Consider the following 16977-nt stretch of genomic DNA (forward strand, 5'->3'; position numbering starts at 1 on the left):
GCTGCCATCATGGGGAGCTGGGGCATGTTGAGATGGAGTGGTGTAGGAAAGGTGGTGGGTTGTTCTGTATAAAGTGGTTGCCCCTGTTCAGCCTTATTGATTGAACTATCAGATTGTCCCTTTAATACACCCACTTCAATACACTAAAAATTTTATAGGAGGCATAACTGCAGAAATCCATAGCATCTGTATCTGTTCTCCCAGCAAATCTGTAAGTGAATCAGCCAGTCAATAGGTAAAAGTCTGTAGTAGTACATTTCTTTTAGTGTGCTTGTTGGCTCACAGCTATTCAATAGTACCCTAGATATTTAATACAATATCTAGATATACAGATGTACAGCTACAGATGTAGCTGTCGTGAGGTTCCTGCGCTGTTTTGTGGATTGCTTCTCTGACTTGTTTTTTTGTCTTTTTAAGGATCAGAGAGCTCTGCATTTGGTAATAGAGTGATTTGGGAACTCCTTTGGCTGGATTTATTGAGGTACAGTCTGACTGGGCTTGGGGGATTATAGCACATCTCTGACCACAGCAGTTCTGCTGCTGATTCATTTCAGTGTAAGTGCAAAGGGAATCAGGTGTAGATTGTGTTCAGCTAGAAAGGTATCATAGAATAGTTTGAGTTGGAAGGGACCTTAAAGATCATCCAGTTCCAAGTCCCCTTCCACTAGACCAGGTTGCTCAAAGCCCCATCCAACCTGGCCTTGAACCCTTCCCAGAATGGGGCAGCCACAGCTTCGCTGGGCAACCAGTTCCAGTACCTCACCACCCTCACAGGGAAGAATTTCTTCAAATATCTAACCTAAACCTACTCTGTTCCAGTTTAAAGCCATTTCCCTATGTCCTATCACTACATGCCCTGTAAAAAAATCTCTCTCAATCTTTCTTGTAGGCTCCGTTCAGGTACTGGAAGGCTGCAATTAGGTCACTCTGAAGCCCTCTCTACTCCAGGCTGAACAATCCCAACTCTCTCAGCCTTTCCTCATAGAAGAGGAATCCATCCCTCTAATGCTCTCTCATTCTGAACTGTGGCACACTTGGTAACAGCAAACACCTGGAGTCTGCCACTGGTGGTGTTTGTGACAGCTGCTGTCCATAACAGAGGGAAGTAACTGTTGTCTACAGCTGAGCTGACTTAGGACTCCACAGGGATATTAGAAACAAAAGGGCACCTGTTTGTTTTAAATTGTGAAGAGTTGGTGTCTTAGTTCTGCAGTTTGAAAGTGTGGAAGAGATACTGGTATTAGTTACTTGGCTTCTTTATTTTTATGAACTAATTCTGAACAGCAAAGGCTGCATAAAATTATTCTGTAATTACCTTTGTGGAATTGGAATGGAGTGAATCATCAAAAGGAAACAACTAAGCAGCAAAGACATGAGCTGAGCAAACCCCTCATCCACATGTTGGAAACTAATTGTGAAGGATGGCACAAATGCAGCCTGGATCTGAGCAAAGAGTTGGATAGCTACAGCCAAGAGTAACCTCATCCAAGAGGAAGGTAAGTGTGAGGCAGAGAACTCAGTTCTCTTTTTCTCCTCCTCCTAGAAAATCCATGTCTGGGTTTAATTCATCTTCATCCAGCAATGTTTAAGGATATGTAAGTTGCTGTGTTTGATACCAGTGGTAACAATGGTTGGAATCACTACAGATTGAAAGTCAATGGGCTTAAGCATCTGTTTGATTGCTCTGCTGGAATAGGATAGTAGCTGTTGCTTTTAGCAGTGGTGTCATAATATTTCAGGAGCAACTTGTAACTACCTGGATTTAAGATAGCTATTTCTAAACATTATAATATTCAGTTTCATAACAGTAGTACTTAAAAAGAGTTTTGATGACTGGGGGAGAAGGTAGATAGGACAGGGGAGAGAGAGAGAGAGAGAGAGATAGAAGGAATGACCAGGGAGACTCTCCTATACTGCAAGCTTGTACACTCTTTGTTGTCATATATGCTGCAGAAGAGGAGGTTTGGGGGGATTTTTTTTTTTGGGAGCTATTTTCTGATATTGTTTTAATGAGAAATCACAGTACACTGCCATTAAGAGCAGTACCTGCAGTTAGAAGTGTGTAGTTGCCTCATCTGTCCCTGCTCCCCCACACATATCTGATATGCTCTGAAAGGCTTATCAATTTCTTGCAAATATTCTGTTCAGGCTGCTGTGATGAACCTGCAGGTTCTTCCCATCAGGATTGTCTTGATTTTGCCATCCTGTGGCATCACCCTGTGTGTGTTCCTTAGGTGAGCTCTGCAGCATCTGCTGGCTTTGAAGAGAGCTCATCACGTTGTGAATGTGAGGCAACACCTTTTCAAAGCAAAAAAATGGCTTTTTTCATTGTCTGAAGACCTGCGTGCTGTATAAAATCATTGTTAACTCTTAGCCTGACTTTAGTCGTAGGTAATTACCTCTTCTTTGGCATGGAGAGTTTAAGGAAGGTGAACTCTGCGCTCCCTCTTGTGGTACATGTAGGGTACGTGTAGAAATGTGAAAAAAGTTTGGGGAAAAGCTGCCTGTAACAGTGAGGGAAGCTGAGTGTCTACGTTTTCCTTACCATCTTGCGGCAAGATTAAATGAGATTTTTGATATTACCTCAAACGGCGTAAAAGTAAAAGATTTTCTGAGGCCAGAGCACAGCCCTGAAGCAAACAGCTTTTTTTACAGCAAGACTAAATGTTGTATTATATTGTAGCTTTCCAAAAGTCAGGGAATGCAGAATGGTGAAATACAGTTACATATATGCTCTGTTGATTGATTTTTTACATATGCACACAAAAGAACAGCTTGTGGCTATTTGCCTAATACCAGTTAAAGTTTTTATGCCACCTCCTGCAGATCTTCATGCCACTTGGTGTATTTTTCCTTTATATGTTACTGAGTCTTTTGCAGGTTTGTAATCCAATAGTAGAAAATGCATTCATTTTGTGATCTTTTGGCTTTCTTGACCTTACAGCATAAGAAGTATTGACACAGATGTTCAAAGATCCTTTTCGCATAGCTGGAAATTATGTGCATTTTTACTCTAGAAATGAGAAAAGGAATAGTAATAAATAACTACATCCCAGACTACTGCAGGTTGCCGTATGCTCTGTAAAGATCCTGTGCTTTCTTGGACTTCGTAATTTTGCTTTTGATAATGTACTTTTTTCTGGAATTGTTTATGCCCTTACAGAAGAATTTACCCTTTTTTTTTTTTGGTCTTTGAAAGGGAGCAGTATGCAGTGTCATTCAGGAGCCTGGTTTGAAGGGGGACTTCACTGTGCCTGGTTGGCTTCATGTCTTTGCCATGGGCTGCACGTTATTGGATGTATATGTGTGGAGTGCCCAGAGCTTCCAGCATCCCCAGGCACTCTGCAGTAGTGAAGTGGTGCAAAGCCTGATCTTGAAGATACTGAGAGGGAATGTCAGGTGAGCAGTTTTGTTTGTGGTTACAGGTGATGACTTGTGTTACCCAGTTATAGAAAAAAAGAAACAAATTTAGCTGATTTATACAGAACCTAACATAATAGAGTGACTGCCTCTTTGTCCCAATAATAGTTTGTGTTAAGCAATGATTTCATCACTGCCTGAACAGTGGTATACCAGGCTAATAACATCCTGAGGGTTATACCATGACTTCCCCTCTCTGTTGGCCATAATTATATCTGTTTAATGTCTTCAACCTCCAATGTCACCTATAGTCTTGTAAATAATACAAACCTTTGATGTTTGCTAGATGTATGGGGATTTTGAAAAGGTGGTTGTGCTGGTTTTGGCTGGGATAGAGTTAATTTTCTTCACGTTATCTGGTATGGACCTATGATCTGGATTTTTGCTGGAAACAGTGTTGATAATTCATAGATGTTTTTGCTCTCACTGAGCAGCACTTACCCAGAGCCAAGGCCTTTTCTGCTCCTCACCCCACCCCATCAGTGAGGAGGCTGGGGGGGCACAAGGAGCTGGGAGGGGACAGAGCTGGGACAGCTGATCCCAACTGACCCAAGGGATATCCCAGACCATATGGCCTCATGCTCAGCAATAAAGCTGGGGGAGAAGGAGGAGGGGGGGATATTTGATGATGTTTGCCTTCCTAAGTCACCATCATGTGTGATGGAGTCCTGCTGTCCTGGGGATGCTGAACACCTGCTTGCCCTTGGGAAGTAGTGAATGAATTCCTTGTTTTGCTTTGCTTGTGCGCACAGCTTTTGCTTTACCTGTTAAACTGTCTTGATCTCAACCCATGAGTTTTCTCACTTTTACCCTTCTGGTTCTTTTCCCCATCCTACTGGGTGGCTGTGTGGTGCTTTGTTGCTGGCTGGGGTTAAACCACAACAGCGGTGAAAGATTTTAACATTAATGAAACACTCTGATTTTGATGTGGTTCACTTGGCAGTTCCAAGCAAAATTGCTTTGCATTTCTCTTTGCTGCGGTTTAAAGAATTTGAGTTTGCTGCAGAAAGCTTATGTAGATATCTGTAGTTTTACTGCTGGCAGAGGAAAAACCATCCAAGGAAATCAATAGTTGCTTTATCTGGATTAGAAGCTGGGCTTTAGGCCTAAAGTGCTCTAAGCAATGCAAGCACTGAGTGAACCACCAGGACTTTTATTTTCAGGGAGTACGAGCTGTTGTAAATGTGCAACACCCTGAACTGAAATATATTCATGTTACGTGTCAGTCAAACGTTATCCAGGGTGCACTTAAGCAGGTAGGTGTCTCTTCTGATATTTTTCCAAGGTGTGGCTGTCATGATGCTGGGGATCTGCAGAGATATAGACATAAATATTTCAGTACTGTAAAGTTTTGCTTAATGAGGGGACATGTCTCAAAACATACATAAGATCTACTGGAGTATTGATTGCTCAGGTAACCCCCTTAAGCACTTTCATTGCGTGAGCAATAGAGGATGGATGCTTAAGCAGAGAAGTGGACTAAATCCAGAAGTGGTGGATGAAAGATCTCACAGGGAATTGGTGCAACAAAACACAATGAAAGATGTTCTACTTAATTGAAAAAAAAAAGTCAATGAACCAGATTGAAGTTAAATAATAATGGCCCATCTTCGCGAACGAAGATTTGGGGAAAGGTCTTTTACCTTTCCAGCCTGCGCAATGGATTTTTTAGGTGAGACACAGCCTGCGCTGAACTGAGCCCACCCTTTAATCCTAAGGTTCATCTGCCGGGGCCAAGCAAGCTTGGACAATGGCAGTGAGGTCCTCAGGACGTAGGTTTGTTTAGAGTATCCTTCTCATAGATGGATGGCCTCACAGGGCTAACGGGTTCCATCTGCCCGGGAGGGACTGGGAATCGAACCCGTGGTCGCAGCAGTGAAAGTCCTGGACGCTAACCACTAGGCCACCAGGGGTCCCTTGAAGTTAAATAGTTTATGTAGAAAAAAAACCTGTCTCATGGGTGCTGGAGGTGTGAGCTGCTGTTTGCCGTTGTGGTGCAGTTGTTTCAGCGACTGTCAGTGTTGCAATGTGTTAACTCCAAGTTAAGCCTATGGGACAAATCTGTTTCTTTCTGTTCATCATTTAATGCCTCAATGCTGCTAGCACCAAGGCATTTACACCTCAGGGGAAAGGTGCCAAGTGGTTACAAGAGTGGCCTGTAAAACCCTGAGGTTACAATAAATAACTGGTAGCATGAGTTCCTGTTTGTGTGCTGTCTGTCTTGGAGCTGTTCAGGATACACCTGTACAGTCCACTGCAGTCAGTAACTGCAAGGATATGTCGCTTTTTCCTCTTTAAAATGAAAACCTGAGATTCTGATGGGATCATGTGAGTCTAGTAATTGGGTCTTTAAAACAGACCCGTGAAATAGTGCAACACTTGTGGTGAGTTATGGGAGGGCTGATAATACTTTGAGCAAGGGCTCTGTCTTGGCTGTTGCTGCCCATTTCCTTCTGAACCCTGACCTGTACCACTCTCATTCCTAGTACAGAAAATAATATGGTTTTTGTCCCCCAAGTAGCTCGGTAAAACGGGAGGGTGTTGCAATTATCAAGAAATGAAGCAGAGATTTATTTTTATATTAACCTGCAACATAAATATCTTTTATACTGTTAGGCTGTTTCACAGTCCTCATTAATGGACTAAACTTGCTAGTTTGTCTCTTTATCATGTTGATAGACCTGTTAAATGAAACCCTGAGAGATCAGACAATTTAGTCCTGTGGCCAGTGGCAGCTTTTCACAGTAGTGATTTCTAGCTGGGTTGCACATGCCAAATGTCCAGGCAGCTTGTGCTTATCAGCATCCATTATACTTTTTGTTGACTTGAACCATTAATAACCTGTCAGATTAGGTAATTAGGCTGTCTCTAGTAGCCAGGGGAAATTGTTTTTCCCTAACTGATGGTATGAGTTGTGCAGTTGTGCAGATAAGCACTTGGTCAAAAGGCAGTTCAGGCGATTTTTAACTGGCCTTGCTGATGAATGCAGAAGTAGTGCTGAGACATGAGGGGCAGATAACAACAGAGAGACAGGCATGAAGTAAAATAACCTGCCACTTTCAGAACTCTCTCCAAATAAGACAATGGTTACTGTTCTGATTCTGCAAATCTGCTGCATGTAGATTTGTTAATTGCAGTTCTGTGATGGTTTTATAAACATTCTTCCATCCTCTTGAATTAAAAGTCATCCTAGACCTGGGGGAACTAAAGGGATTCTCTCTAGGAGGTGTCATTTTACCCCTGTGAGTAAAGCTGTCTACTGCTAGTACCCACTGCTGCTCTGAGATTCTCTTTGTGCAGTGACCTTCTCTCTTTGGCACTGATGGAGTCTGTTGTGCCCAGGAAATGCTTCAGTGGTTAGTAGGTGCAGGAAAGGTCTGTTTATTCTGTTGAAGCTGGGATCCCAGTTCTTAGGTGAATGACATTTACCTATTTCTAGAAGCCATCAATCTTCAGTGTGAAAAGGCTGAGTGTTGTGACAGCATCCATCAAATAAACGTGTCACCTCAGTTATGTGAAGACTTTCTGTCAAAATAGACAAGAAAATGAATTTCCCTGAAAAGCCATTTGGGTTCCCCATGATTAAGGGCTTAAGTTCTTGAAGCTTACTGTATTTGAGCCAACTGGTAAGGTGGGTGCAAGGGTCCTAGAGGCTACTTTGTTCTGCAAGATTGGTAAGGGGAATGAATTCCTGCACAAAAGGGTGTTTTAAGATACCGTTCCTCTGAATTGGAATGATGTTGGGAAGGGAAGCAAACCAGCAAACAAATAGTGATTCCCCAGCCCTAACTGTACTGATGCTGACAGATTCCCACAGAGGGCTGTGAGATGGGAGCAGGAAAATGTGCTCAGCTGCCCAGTCCTATCGACTCACAAGGACACTGAGCAGATTAGTTGTGCTTGGGTGCAGGGGAGGTCCAGGAGGTGGAGGGAGAGAGTGGCAGAGGGCTGGAGCAACCTTTGAACATGCATGTGATACAGTGAATGTCTTGAAAGAGATGACTTGTTCTGGCTGGCACCCGCCCTGCACATGCTCTTCTTGCAGCCCAGGTGGGTGGAGTGGATCCGCTGGCCAGCTCTTTGTGCCTCGAGTCCAGAGGCATTACAGGGATTTGTAGCTGGGCATTTGCCATCCTTTGCCAGCTGAGTGAGATTTATGTGGCATAGACCTAACCACCTCAAAGTCAAAATACTTCCTGGCAGGCCAGCCCTGCCCAGGGTATATAGTGTAGGAGACTGAGAGCTCCCTTCTCCAGTGAGAAGTCCCTGAAAATGAGATGTGTCTTAATAGTGGATTTTCCTAGTTCCCTGATGCCTCCCTGGGAGGTGTGCACAGACCCTAAGAGGAGGCAAGTGTTCCCTGCTCAGGTGGTGGCACATGCCTCGGTGCCCAGGGAATTACCTGCTTTTGCACTTTTATGCAGCCCCTGATGGGATGACAAAGATTTCTCTTTTAAATGTCACTGAAGAAATTTTGCTGAACCTCTGCCTGGTAAAAATAGGTATTCTGAAAGTTTGTCCTTTTGATTTACTGTCTGAACTTCATTGTGAGCTTCAGCGGAGCATTAAGCATTTACTGTGGGTTCAAGGATTGGAGACAGTTGATCTCTGGACAACAATCCATTAGAAGCTAGTTTTATTAATTGAGATGGTTTATGCTATGGTTGGTTTATGGAAGTGACTGGATTGAGTCTGTTGAACTGTTCACTTAAAATAAGACAAAAATCCCCTTGCTTCAGATGAAAGCTCTGTGTGAACTTGAGCTGGGTTTCTTCCTTCCTCAGGCTCCACAGTCCCTCTCCCTCTTGCTTAGGCAGCTGCCCACAACTGCCTGAAGCTCTTTGTTCCTGCTCTGCCCAGCCTTGTCACACTGTGATTCTCCTGGGCTTCTGGTAGTTGTCCTGGTCTGAAGAACTTGGTCGGTTTTGTCCAGGGCAGGATTCCTGTATCAGGGAAGCCCTTGGAAGTTTCCTAGAGACACAACAGATCTCGAAACATTAGTAACACTGCCTGTGGCTGTTTGAGGCCAACACTGTTTCTGAGACAGTGAAAGTGCATAGAAAGGGTTGTTGAACATTGAGAATTTTGTTGCATTTGATGAAAATGTTGCATATGAGGAGGTTTTTGTTTCTCAGTAAAGGGAGAGATCAGCTAAGTCAGCTGAATATGACAGACTTGGTGCAGGGTAAACCTTAAGGCACACAAAGTAAAGGACTGGCTTGGAAACTCTTACTTCCAATGTAATGGCTTGCCTATAGTAGATCAGCTACCTATAGTTGTCAATCAGCCATAAATAAAAGTGCAGAGCCCTCTCCAAGTCTCCTGTAATAGGGGAAGGGGAAGGAAAGGAAAAAACATTGTTAAATATTGGCCTGAATAGGTGCTTAATTAGTCAGATTATTTGGTGGCCCAGCAGAGAATGGTTAGCAATAAATCAGAGTCTACTTCTTTAATATCACAGTGCAAATTAAGTTCTTGTTTTAACTTCAAGCTGGGCAACTTTTCTTGCCATAAAATGAGTAGAACTCAGAGAAATTGTGAGAGGGAGGGAGATAAGGTGGCACTGTGGAGTGAGAGGACGCAGAGATGCCAATTGGAGGGTGGAGCTGGAGGGATGGAGTGGAGTTCTTTGTAAGACGTGCTTTGTGCTCACAAGTCATTGCTTTCTTTAGTTCACTAATGCTGTGCTAGTAGTAGTGAGCTGTAAGATCTCGAGTTAGTGCCAAGGCTTTGGTGGATAACAACACCCTACCTTGGAGTACTGCATCCAGCTCTGGGGTCGCTGAAATAAGAACAATATGCCTGTCAGAGTGAGTCCAGAGGAGGCCATGAGATGCTCAGAGGGCTTGAGCATCTCTCCTATGAAGACAAGCTGACAGAGCTGGGGTTGTTCAGCCTGGAGAAGAGGAGGCTCCGGGGAGACCTAAGAGCACCTTCCAGTACCTAAAGAAGCTACAAGAGAGCTGGAAGAGGGAGTTTTTACTGGGGCATGGAGTGACAGGACAAGGGGGAATGGTTTTAAATTGAAAGAGGATGAGTTTAGTTTAGATATTAGGAAGATGCTCTTTACTTTGAGAGTGGTGAGGCCCTGGCACAGGTTGCCCAGAGAAGTTGTGAATGCCTCATTCTGGGAAGTGTTCAAGGCCAGGTGAGATGGGGCTTTGAGCAACCTGGTCTAGTGGAAGGTGTCCCTGCCCATGGCAGAGAGGTGGAATGAGATGATCCTTAAGGGCTCTTCCAAGCCAAGCCATTCCGTGATCCTCTGATTCTCACGGTGGCTTTCCCGCGGATTAACCCCGCGCTGCTCGCAGGCGGCGGAGACCTCTGAGAGCGAGCGAGCCCGAGGTCCCGGCGGTGCCGTCGAGGGGGCGGGTGGCCCCTGCGAGCGGCTCCGTTCGCCGCCGGGCCCGGCGGTGTCGCCGCGCGGTGTCGCCCGCCGGCCGCGCCAGCAACGCTGCGAGCCCGGAGAGCGGCGAGCGGGGCCGCGGCGAGCGGGAGCCCGGCCCCGGCTCGTCCTCCGGCCCCCGCGGCTCCCGAGCTTTCGCTGCTCCGCCTATAGGTTTGCTTTTTGGCAGCGTTAAGGAAGTCGTCGCTGCTGCTGCCGCCGCCCGCCTGCTTTTTGTGATCGCGGGAGCCCTAGTCACGTCCAAAACACTTTGTTTTCTGCAGCGTTCCAGGGAAGCAGCTGAAATGGTCTTGTTTCGGGCAGCAAGTAGTCTAGGAAAAAACACCGAAAAGTAAGTGGACAGAGGGCAAGAAGTGAACTGTTGCGTCCTTCCTTCTCTAAACTACTTGTAACTCAGTCTATATGAACACTGTTGCATCTGATTTCTACAGAAAATCCAAGGAGAAAAAAGACAAAAATAACTGGTTTAGTAGAATCTAGGGGCGAATCTTATGTCAAACTTAGCAGGTTATGAATAGCTCTTACAGAGGTTGCTGTGGCTTAACCTCAGCCAGTAACTAAGTACACACAGCTGTGGGATGGGGAGGAGAATAAGAAAAAGGTAAAACTTGTGGGTTGAAATAAGAACAGTTCAAGTTCTAAACAGTTCTGATCAAGAATAAACACAGGGAGAATCATGGTAGTGAGATGGAGAAAAATCTGCACCTCTTGCTTGGGGGATAGGAAAAATGTAACAAAATATAGCCACAGGTTCCAAAATCTCAAAGTCAGAGGTAACAAAAAATGCTGATCTAGATAATTTGCATTTCAGATCTGTGCTTACAACAGAGGCAAGTGTACTGACTTCAGTATGTATCAGAAGTTTGCAGGTACAGGAAGGTATAGAAATCTCTGAAAAAAGAGTACTCTAGGGCAAGGCAAGGAAGCCAAAAAGCCACACTTCAACTACATAATGTACACTGTAAATTGTTGCAATACAAAAAGATCATTCAGGGATGAAGAAAGTACAAGAGACAGCTGGGGCATAATACAGGAACATTGAAGTTATGGTTGTTTTACAAGGTTTTAGGACATAAGAAATTAAAATTGTACTCCGAGTTGATGTCAGGCCATCCTGAGGTCCAGCACATCCACATATGCTATGAGATCAACAAAGCTTTGCATGCTCCTGGCTGCTGCAGTTGGTACCAGAAAATCAGTGTCCAGGGAAGTTAGGCGGCTCTTGTTCCCAAAGAGCAAGAAGACTCTGAATTTTGCACAAAAACAGCTTTCAGCATAATATCAGCTGGATCCCAGGCTAATCAATAATTTCAGGATAGTAATATGTAAGGACATGTTGTGCTGGAGAGAAAAGTTGATCAATTCTCCATTATTCTCTGGCACTCAATAGCAAATGCTGCAGGACGCACGCATTAAATGTGGTGCTTTTTGCCAAGTAAAAAGCCAAGAAGAAAAAGGGCACCTGTTTCTTGGTACAGAAAATTACCCATTACCTGTCAGTGGTTCTTGTCTCTGACATCTGCTCCAAGCCCTGTTGCTGTTTCAGCTGTGCTAACAGTTGCTTTGTGGGCAAAACAACTCCCTAAAAACAGAGTGACAAATCCTAGGTCTATTATTCCTCTCCAGCTCTGTCTGGCAGACATGTGGATGAGGCAGTGGAAGAAATTGTAGTATCACAGAATGGTTTGGACTGGAAAGGAGCTTGAAGATCATCTAGTTCCAAGTCCCCCACCATGGACAGGGATGCCACCCACTAGACTGGGTTGCTCAGGGTTCTCTCCATCTTGGCCTTGAACACTTCCAGGATGGGGCATCCACAACCTCTCTGGGAAACCTCTGCCAGTGCCTCATTACCCTCTGGGTAAAGAATTTCTTCCTAACATTTAATCTCGATCTCTTTAAGTTTAAAACCATTCCCCCTTGTCTTACCACTATCAACCCATGCAAAAAGTCACCTTCCCTCTTTTTATAAGCCCTGCTGAAGTTCTGAAAGGACTTCCAGTACCAGGGATTCAGATCTATCAGTTGCTGTGTGAAGCTGGTAGTGCAGTTCAGTTTCTGCAAAGCTAAAGAATGTCTGTACAATGTCAACAGGAAAAATTTATCCTTGTCTTGCATGACCTCTTCCTTAGTTACAGCATTTCACGTGTGACTCCATGCATGCCTCTGTAGATTAGTTTTGTGCTTCTCATAGTTCATCAGAGACTGACTCACATGCCTTTTTAGAAGCATAGAATGAAGCATAATAGGAAAGGACTTACATCTCAGTGTAGAGAGAGATTTATTATCCTAGTCTATTTATATTAAATTAAATTGCATTATTACTCTCTCTTGTCTATTGATTACTTTCTTAAGTGTGCCTAAAGTGAGCAATTGCCTTGATCTTTCAGCTCACTGACATCTGAAAAGAGGGAAGTCAAGCAGCCTCATTTCAGGCTCTTTTGCTTAAATATATTTACATTTACATTATGTATATTTTCTAGCTTACCCATTATTCCCACACTTAAGTTCATCTGTGTGCAACTAGGCCTGCTTGCATTGTGTATGATGGTAATACAATGTGGTTTTCTACACCGGAGGCAGAAAATGTACAGCTTACAAATGAATTGGTCAGACTTGTGCAGAAGAACAGACAATTTCTGGATTAATTTGCAGGAGCATTACTGCAAGTATGTTATCACTTCTGCAAGATTTATCTTACCTATGTGGTTAAACAGATCTTGATAAGGCTTGTCTGTAATTCCACTTTTCGTGATTCTAAATAATGTTACACTTTGCAATCTATGTTATCTATGTATCATGGTATCCAAAAGTCTTTCTGTGCTTAAGGAAAGTAAAAGCACAGTAATGCCACGTGTATATCAGATCTCCTTTTGCTGGTCTTTATCTCAAGCTTTGATCATTAATGTAGTTCTTAAAATCTGGAAAAGTGTGTCAAAGAATTTTGCATTCTGCTTTTTGGTAGGGTGGCATGTCCCTCTTTATTAATAAAAATGGCTTTATTTACCCCAAATTTAGCTCAAGTAAGTTGATTATACCATGTTCTTGCTGGTGCAATTTCCTGCCATGGGAGTATTGCTGTTGATTTGGAGGCTGGGGAGTGGAGTGAGGCAGTCACTAATCTCTAGTGTAACAGAGAGTAGTTACAGCACATTAGTAGTTACAGGATACATGCACGGGTGCCCTCAGTCACTAAGGGGAGCTATTTTGTAATGGAACTGAATTAGGAAAAGGAAAAAACGGAGCTGGCTGACATTATACTGAGAGAAAAACTGACTATGATCTAGATTTTTTTTTTTTCCTGGAAATCTGTTTTCCATTGAGGTCCCTTCAGTTATCAGGAAGCCAGCAACCCCTTCACTCTGCAGCAAGGCAACAAAAGCACACAGGGGCTGCACCTTGCTCGGCGAAGGCCACATCTCCCCACCCGTAATTTCACATGACTTTGGAAAAGGTTTCTTATCTGTTTCCCTTGTGAATAGCAATATGAGTTCATACTTGAATTTTTCCTTTGCACCTTGTCTAGACATTTGTACTTGTGAACCAGGAGCGTTGAGCTGCCACCAAGAAAGAAGGGGAATTCTTGTTTGGAAGAATTTCAGAGTCACTTTGTGCAGGCAGAAATGAAGACGTGAAAGCTGTGGCAAAGGAGAATCAGACCTAGAAATTGTCTTGAGCTTCATGAAAATGATCAGACAGAACCCTTCCCCATCACAGAGCACTGCTGCCATGCCATTGGTATGTTGTCTGTATTCATCAACTAAAGGGTTTGCCCTGGGCAGCCAAGTAGCCCTGGAGGGATATATAGGCCTCAACCCTTGCATCTCTGCTAGATCCCCTCCTTGTCACCCTGAGAATTATATGACATGTCATTTACTGTCAACTTCTTTTCTCCTTCAGGACTGCTGAGGCAAATAATTAATTTAGCTTGTTTTAGAGACTGTCTTTTTTCTCTCTCAAAAGATTACCCTGGCTGCTCTATCCCTGCAAGCCATTCGGTGTGCTTCACTCCTAGCACCCCGTGTGCCCTCTGGACATGAAATTTTTTTCTTTCTCTGAACATCTTTCATTATCTTTTATTTATTTTACCCCTTTGCTTTTCTTCTCATTTGTTCACAGCTGATAACTTTGAACTTGCCAGTCATCATTGCCTGATGTTTTAGTGTCCATATACCTCTAGATTTCTTTACAGCTTTGTATCAATCTGTGTTGTCCATCTTTTATGCCCAAAACAGTCCTTGCCCATGGTTGCACACCACAGAACCTGCAAGCCACTTGTCTCTGTCTGCCCTGACAGTCTTATTTCTGTACAGTTTGGTTAGTTCTCTGTGGCTTGGAAAACTTATCTTAGCCATATGAAGAACTTGCATCTCACAAGATCATGATCTCATGTTCAGAATGGCACACGGATCACATAGAATTGCAAAAATGCAATGACCAAGTCTTCACATTACTCAAAAGGAAAAAGAGCAAAGCTTTCAAATGAAGATCCATGAAAACTTTGTACGTTTGCTGCTCTCCCACAGCTTTGCTCAATGATTTAGAAGGCAGTTTAGCAGGCAGTACCATGAAAACATCTGCCTCCACTGGTGGAAGATGACATGCAGGAGGTAAGGGAGAGGGGAGAAAGATACAGGCTGAGGTAGAGGAAGGTACCAGATATGGAAGCTAGAGGGGAGTTTATCTATAGACAGCTTTTAATAGTGGCACTTATTTTGAAAGGAGGGAAGATGGATGGGATTAGGAGCTAGTTTCAGGATGACAGAATCATTGGGTGAAACAGAAGGTTTAGGTCCTGTGAATTTACAGCATGATGACTTTGCTATTTGCACTGGATCAGCTCCCTGTGCCTATGGAATCAGATCTGATGGCTTTAATGATGCACTCAATTTGGATTGGATTTTGGCCCTGCTAGCCCAGTGGACCAGGTTAGAGAAAAGTGGTACCTTTTCTGTTCAAAATGCGTGATTCATCCTGCAAAACCCTTTGAGGAAGGCAGGATAGCAGCCAAACTCCCAAGTGGCAGAAACTTTGCTGGATTTATTTCTCTTCCCCCCACTCCCCTTTTGAACTGAACGTGTCTGATCTGGAGTCACTCAAAGACAATGAGCATAGAATCCTATGAAAAATTTCATAAGTCACATTTCAAAGTAGATCTGCATCTTACTAAGCCTGTAAAAGACCAAAGTGTGAGTAGAGGATTGAGAAGATGAAGTGAAGGTAACTATATTCAGGGAGGTGATGGCAGGTGAGGGTTATGTGGGAGGAAGAGAATGAATTCATATTTAGGGATCACTCTGACACTTCATGGCCTGACCTGTGGTAGGTCTAAGTTTAGAGAATACAGTTAAGATCTGAGAAGAGGAGATGCAGATACAGGAAGCACAGTGCATGGAGAGTGTGCTACCCTGGAGGATTTAACTCAGTAGTAGGGAGCTTTGGTGCAGCCAGCAGCTGACAGCTTAAAGCAAGTCACCTAGAGGGATCTGAGTGAGCTACCCCAGAGCAGCAACTCATTAGTGTCACCAGAGACACAGAACTATGTAAGTCTGTCTTTCAGGTGAAAGATGTTATCTTCCAGCAGGGAAGGGTTGTGCTGATGAAGAATTTCTGTTTTAAAAGCTCTGCTACAGACTAAAATTAGCTGCTCCCCAGACTCAGCAATAATGGGCATCTTCTGAGGATGTGACTATTTATACATGTCAGGCAGCCTGAGAGAGTAGGGCCAGCATCAGCCTGGTTCTCCTGTTTGCCTGCAGTAAACAAGTGAGTTCTCCCTTGTCCCAGTGATGCACAGAGAATTGTAGGCTCTGTTCCCTGGGGGAGCAGAGACTGTTCTGTCCCCAGGCAGTGCAGATGCAGAAAGCTGTAAAGAGCACCAAGGACTGGATCTGTGGCCAACCATCCTGATGTAACAGTAAGCTGCTGGGAGGTACACACAGGAGGTGGGATCAATCCCCTCTGGTATTGCTTCCTCAGCCATAGCTGGAGTAACTTTGATTCCATGTCTAGTGTAAAAGGACCAGCTGTTTTCTAGTTCTCCCTCTCTAAGCATTTCCTTCCCCAATGCATCACTGTGAACAGCCTAGATGAGAGTACCTTTCCTCACAGCTTTACTATTTTGAGGAAAACTGGGGTTTTACACTGTTAGCCCAAGGTAAATTATAGTGAAAATTCAGATGTTGCACTTCTAATGTGAACTGGTGGTCTGGAGGCATCCTTAGCTCTGCCACAGTCTTTAACCTGACTGCCTCAGCCTGAGAGTTACAGACTGTGTAGCAGTCTTGAACAAAGAGCTCATCCGTGGTGTAATACAGTAGTTAAAGATTTTGACATGAGATATGAAGAAGGCAGCCACTCATCAGAGCTCTCTCTTGCCTCCCTCTGTTTTCCTATGTTGTCTCTTGGTCCCCTTCAGCTGATGGGCTGGGAGCAGTTAAGGTGCCTGCACACACAGAGGAAGGCAAGATCCATCTGTCTGCTACATAAAGATGTCTCTTATGCAAGACAATTCTGAGCTTCTCTCAGCAGTGACCATATAACATTTTTCAGTTATTTTCTCACTCTATGTTTAGGTGGGATATAGGATGAGCTCAAAATCGGATTCAAAATTCAGTGGAAACTTCCTTTCTTGTGCTGCTTCTTTCCTTAAAACTTGCAATTTTGAAGGAAAAAATAGTGAGAACAGTGGAAATTCTGTGTAGTCCACATCACAAATAAAGTAGGAACTGGTAAGAAAGCCAATACAGAAGATTCCTGCTCATATGAAATCTGTGAATCTGCTTTAGTCAAATAGATTGAAATACCCAGCGTAGAAAACTTCCTCTTCAAGTTTCTGGATGAGCAAATAAGGACTTGTTTGTACAGAGTGAAGTATAGTGCCTGACTATGACTGTGACCAGGCAAAAGACTTAAATTTGTGAACTTATTCCTGAGCTGTTCCTCATTAGCTAAATCCACAATGTCATAGGCTCAGAATGTGAGTGCTTTGATGGCTCAATTATTAGGCCAATATCTGCTTGTTCTTCTGTGTATATGTACTTGGTACTGAATACCTTGTAGTACTTTGAGCTATCCAATGTAATGGGATTTCCATACATTTTTTTAATGTAGACTTCAAAAGTACAGTGTTTAGGTAGTGCATCAAATGG

General features: G+C 43.6%; 1 protein-coding gene across 1 annotated transcript in view; it reads left to right on the forward strand.

Moving 5' to 3' along the window:
- Positions 1-1008: 1008 nt before the first annotated feature.
- Positions 1009-16977, forward strand: part of IL1RAPL2 (interleukin 1 receptor accessory protein like 2) — a 432870-nt gene continuing 416901 nt past the window's right edge. The window contains exons 1-2 of the mRNA XM_027687227.1: positions 1009-1496; positions 3200-3399. The gene's annotated coding sequence lies outside the window, so the exon portion shown is untranslated. The remainder of the gene's footprint in view (positions 1497-3199; positions 3400-16977) is intronic.

This window comes from Neopelma chrysocephalum, unplaced genomic scaffold, assembly GCF_003984885.1.
Source record: "Neopelma chrysocephalum unplaced genomic scaffold, ASM398488v2 Primary Assembly neopelma1_73b, whole genome shotgun sequence".
Taxonomy (NCBI): Eukaryota; Metazoa; Chordata; class Aves; order Passeriformes; family Pipridae; genus Neopelma; species Neopelma chrysocephalum.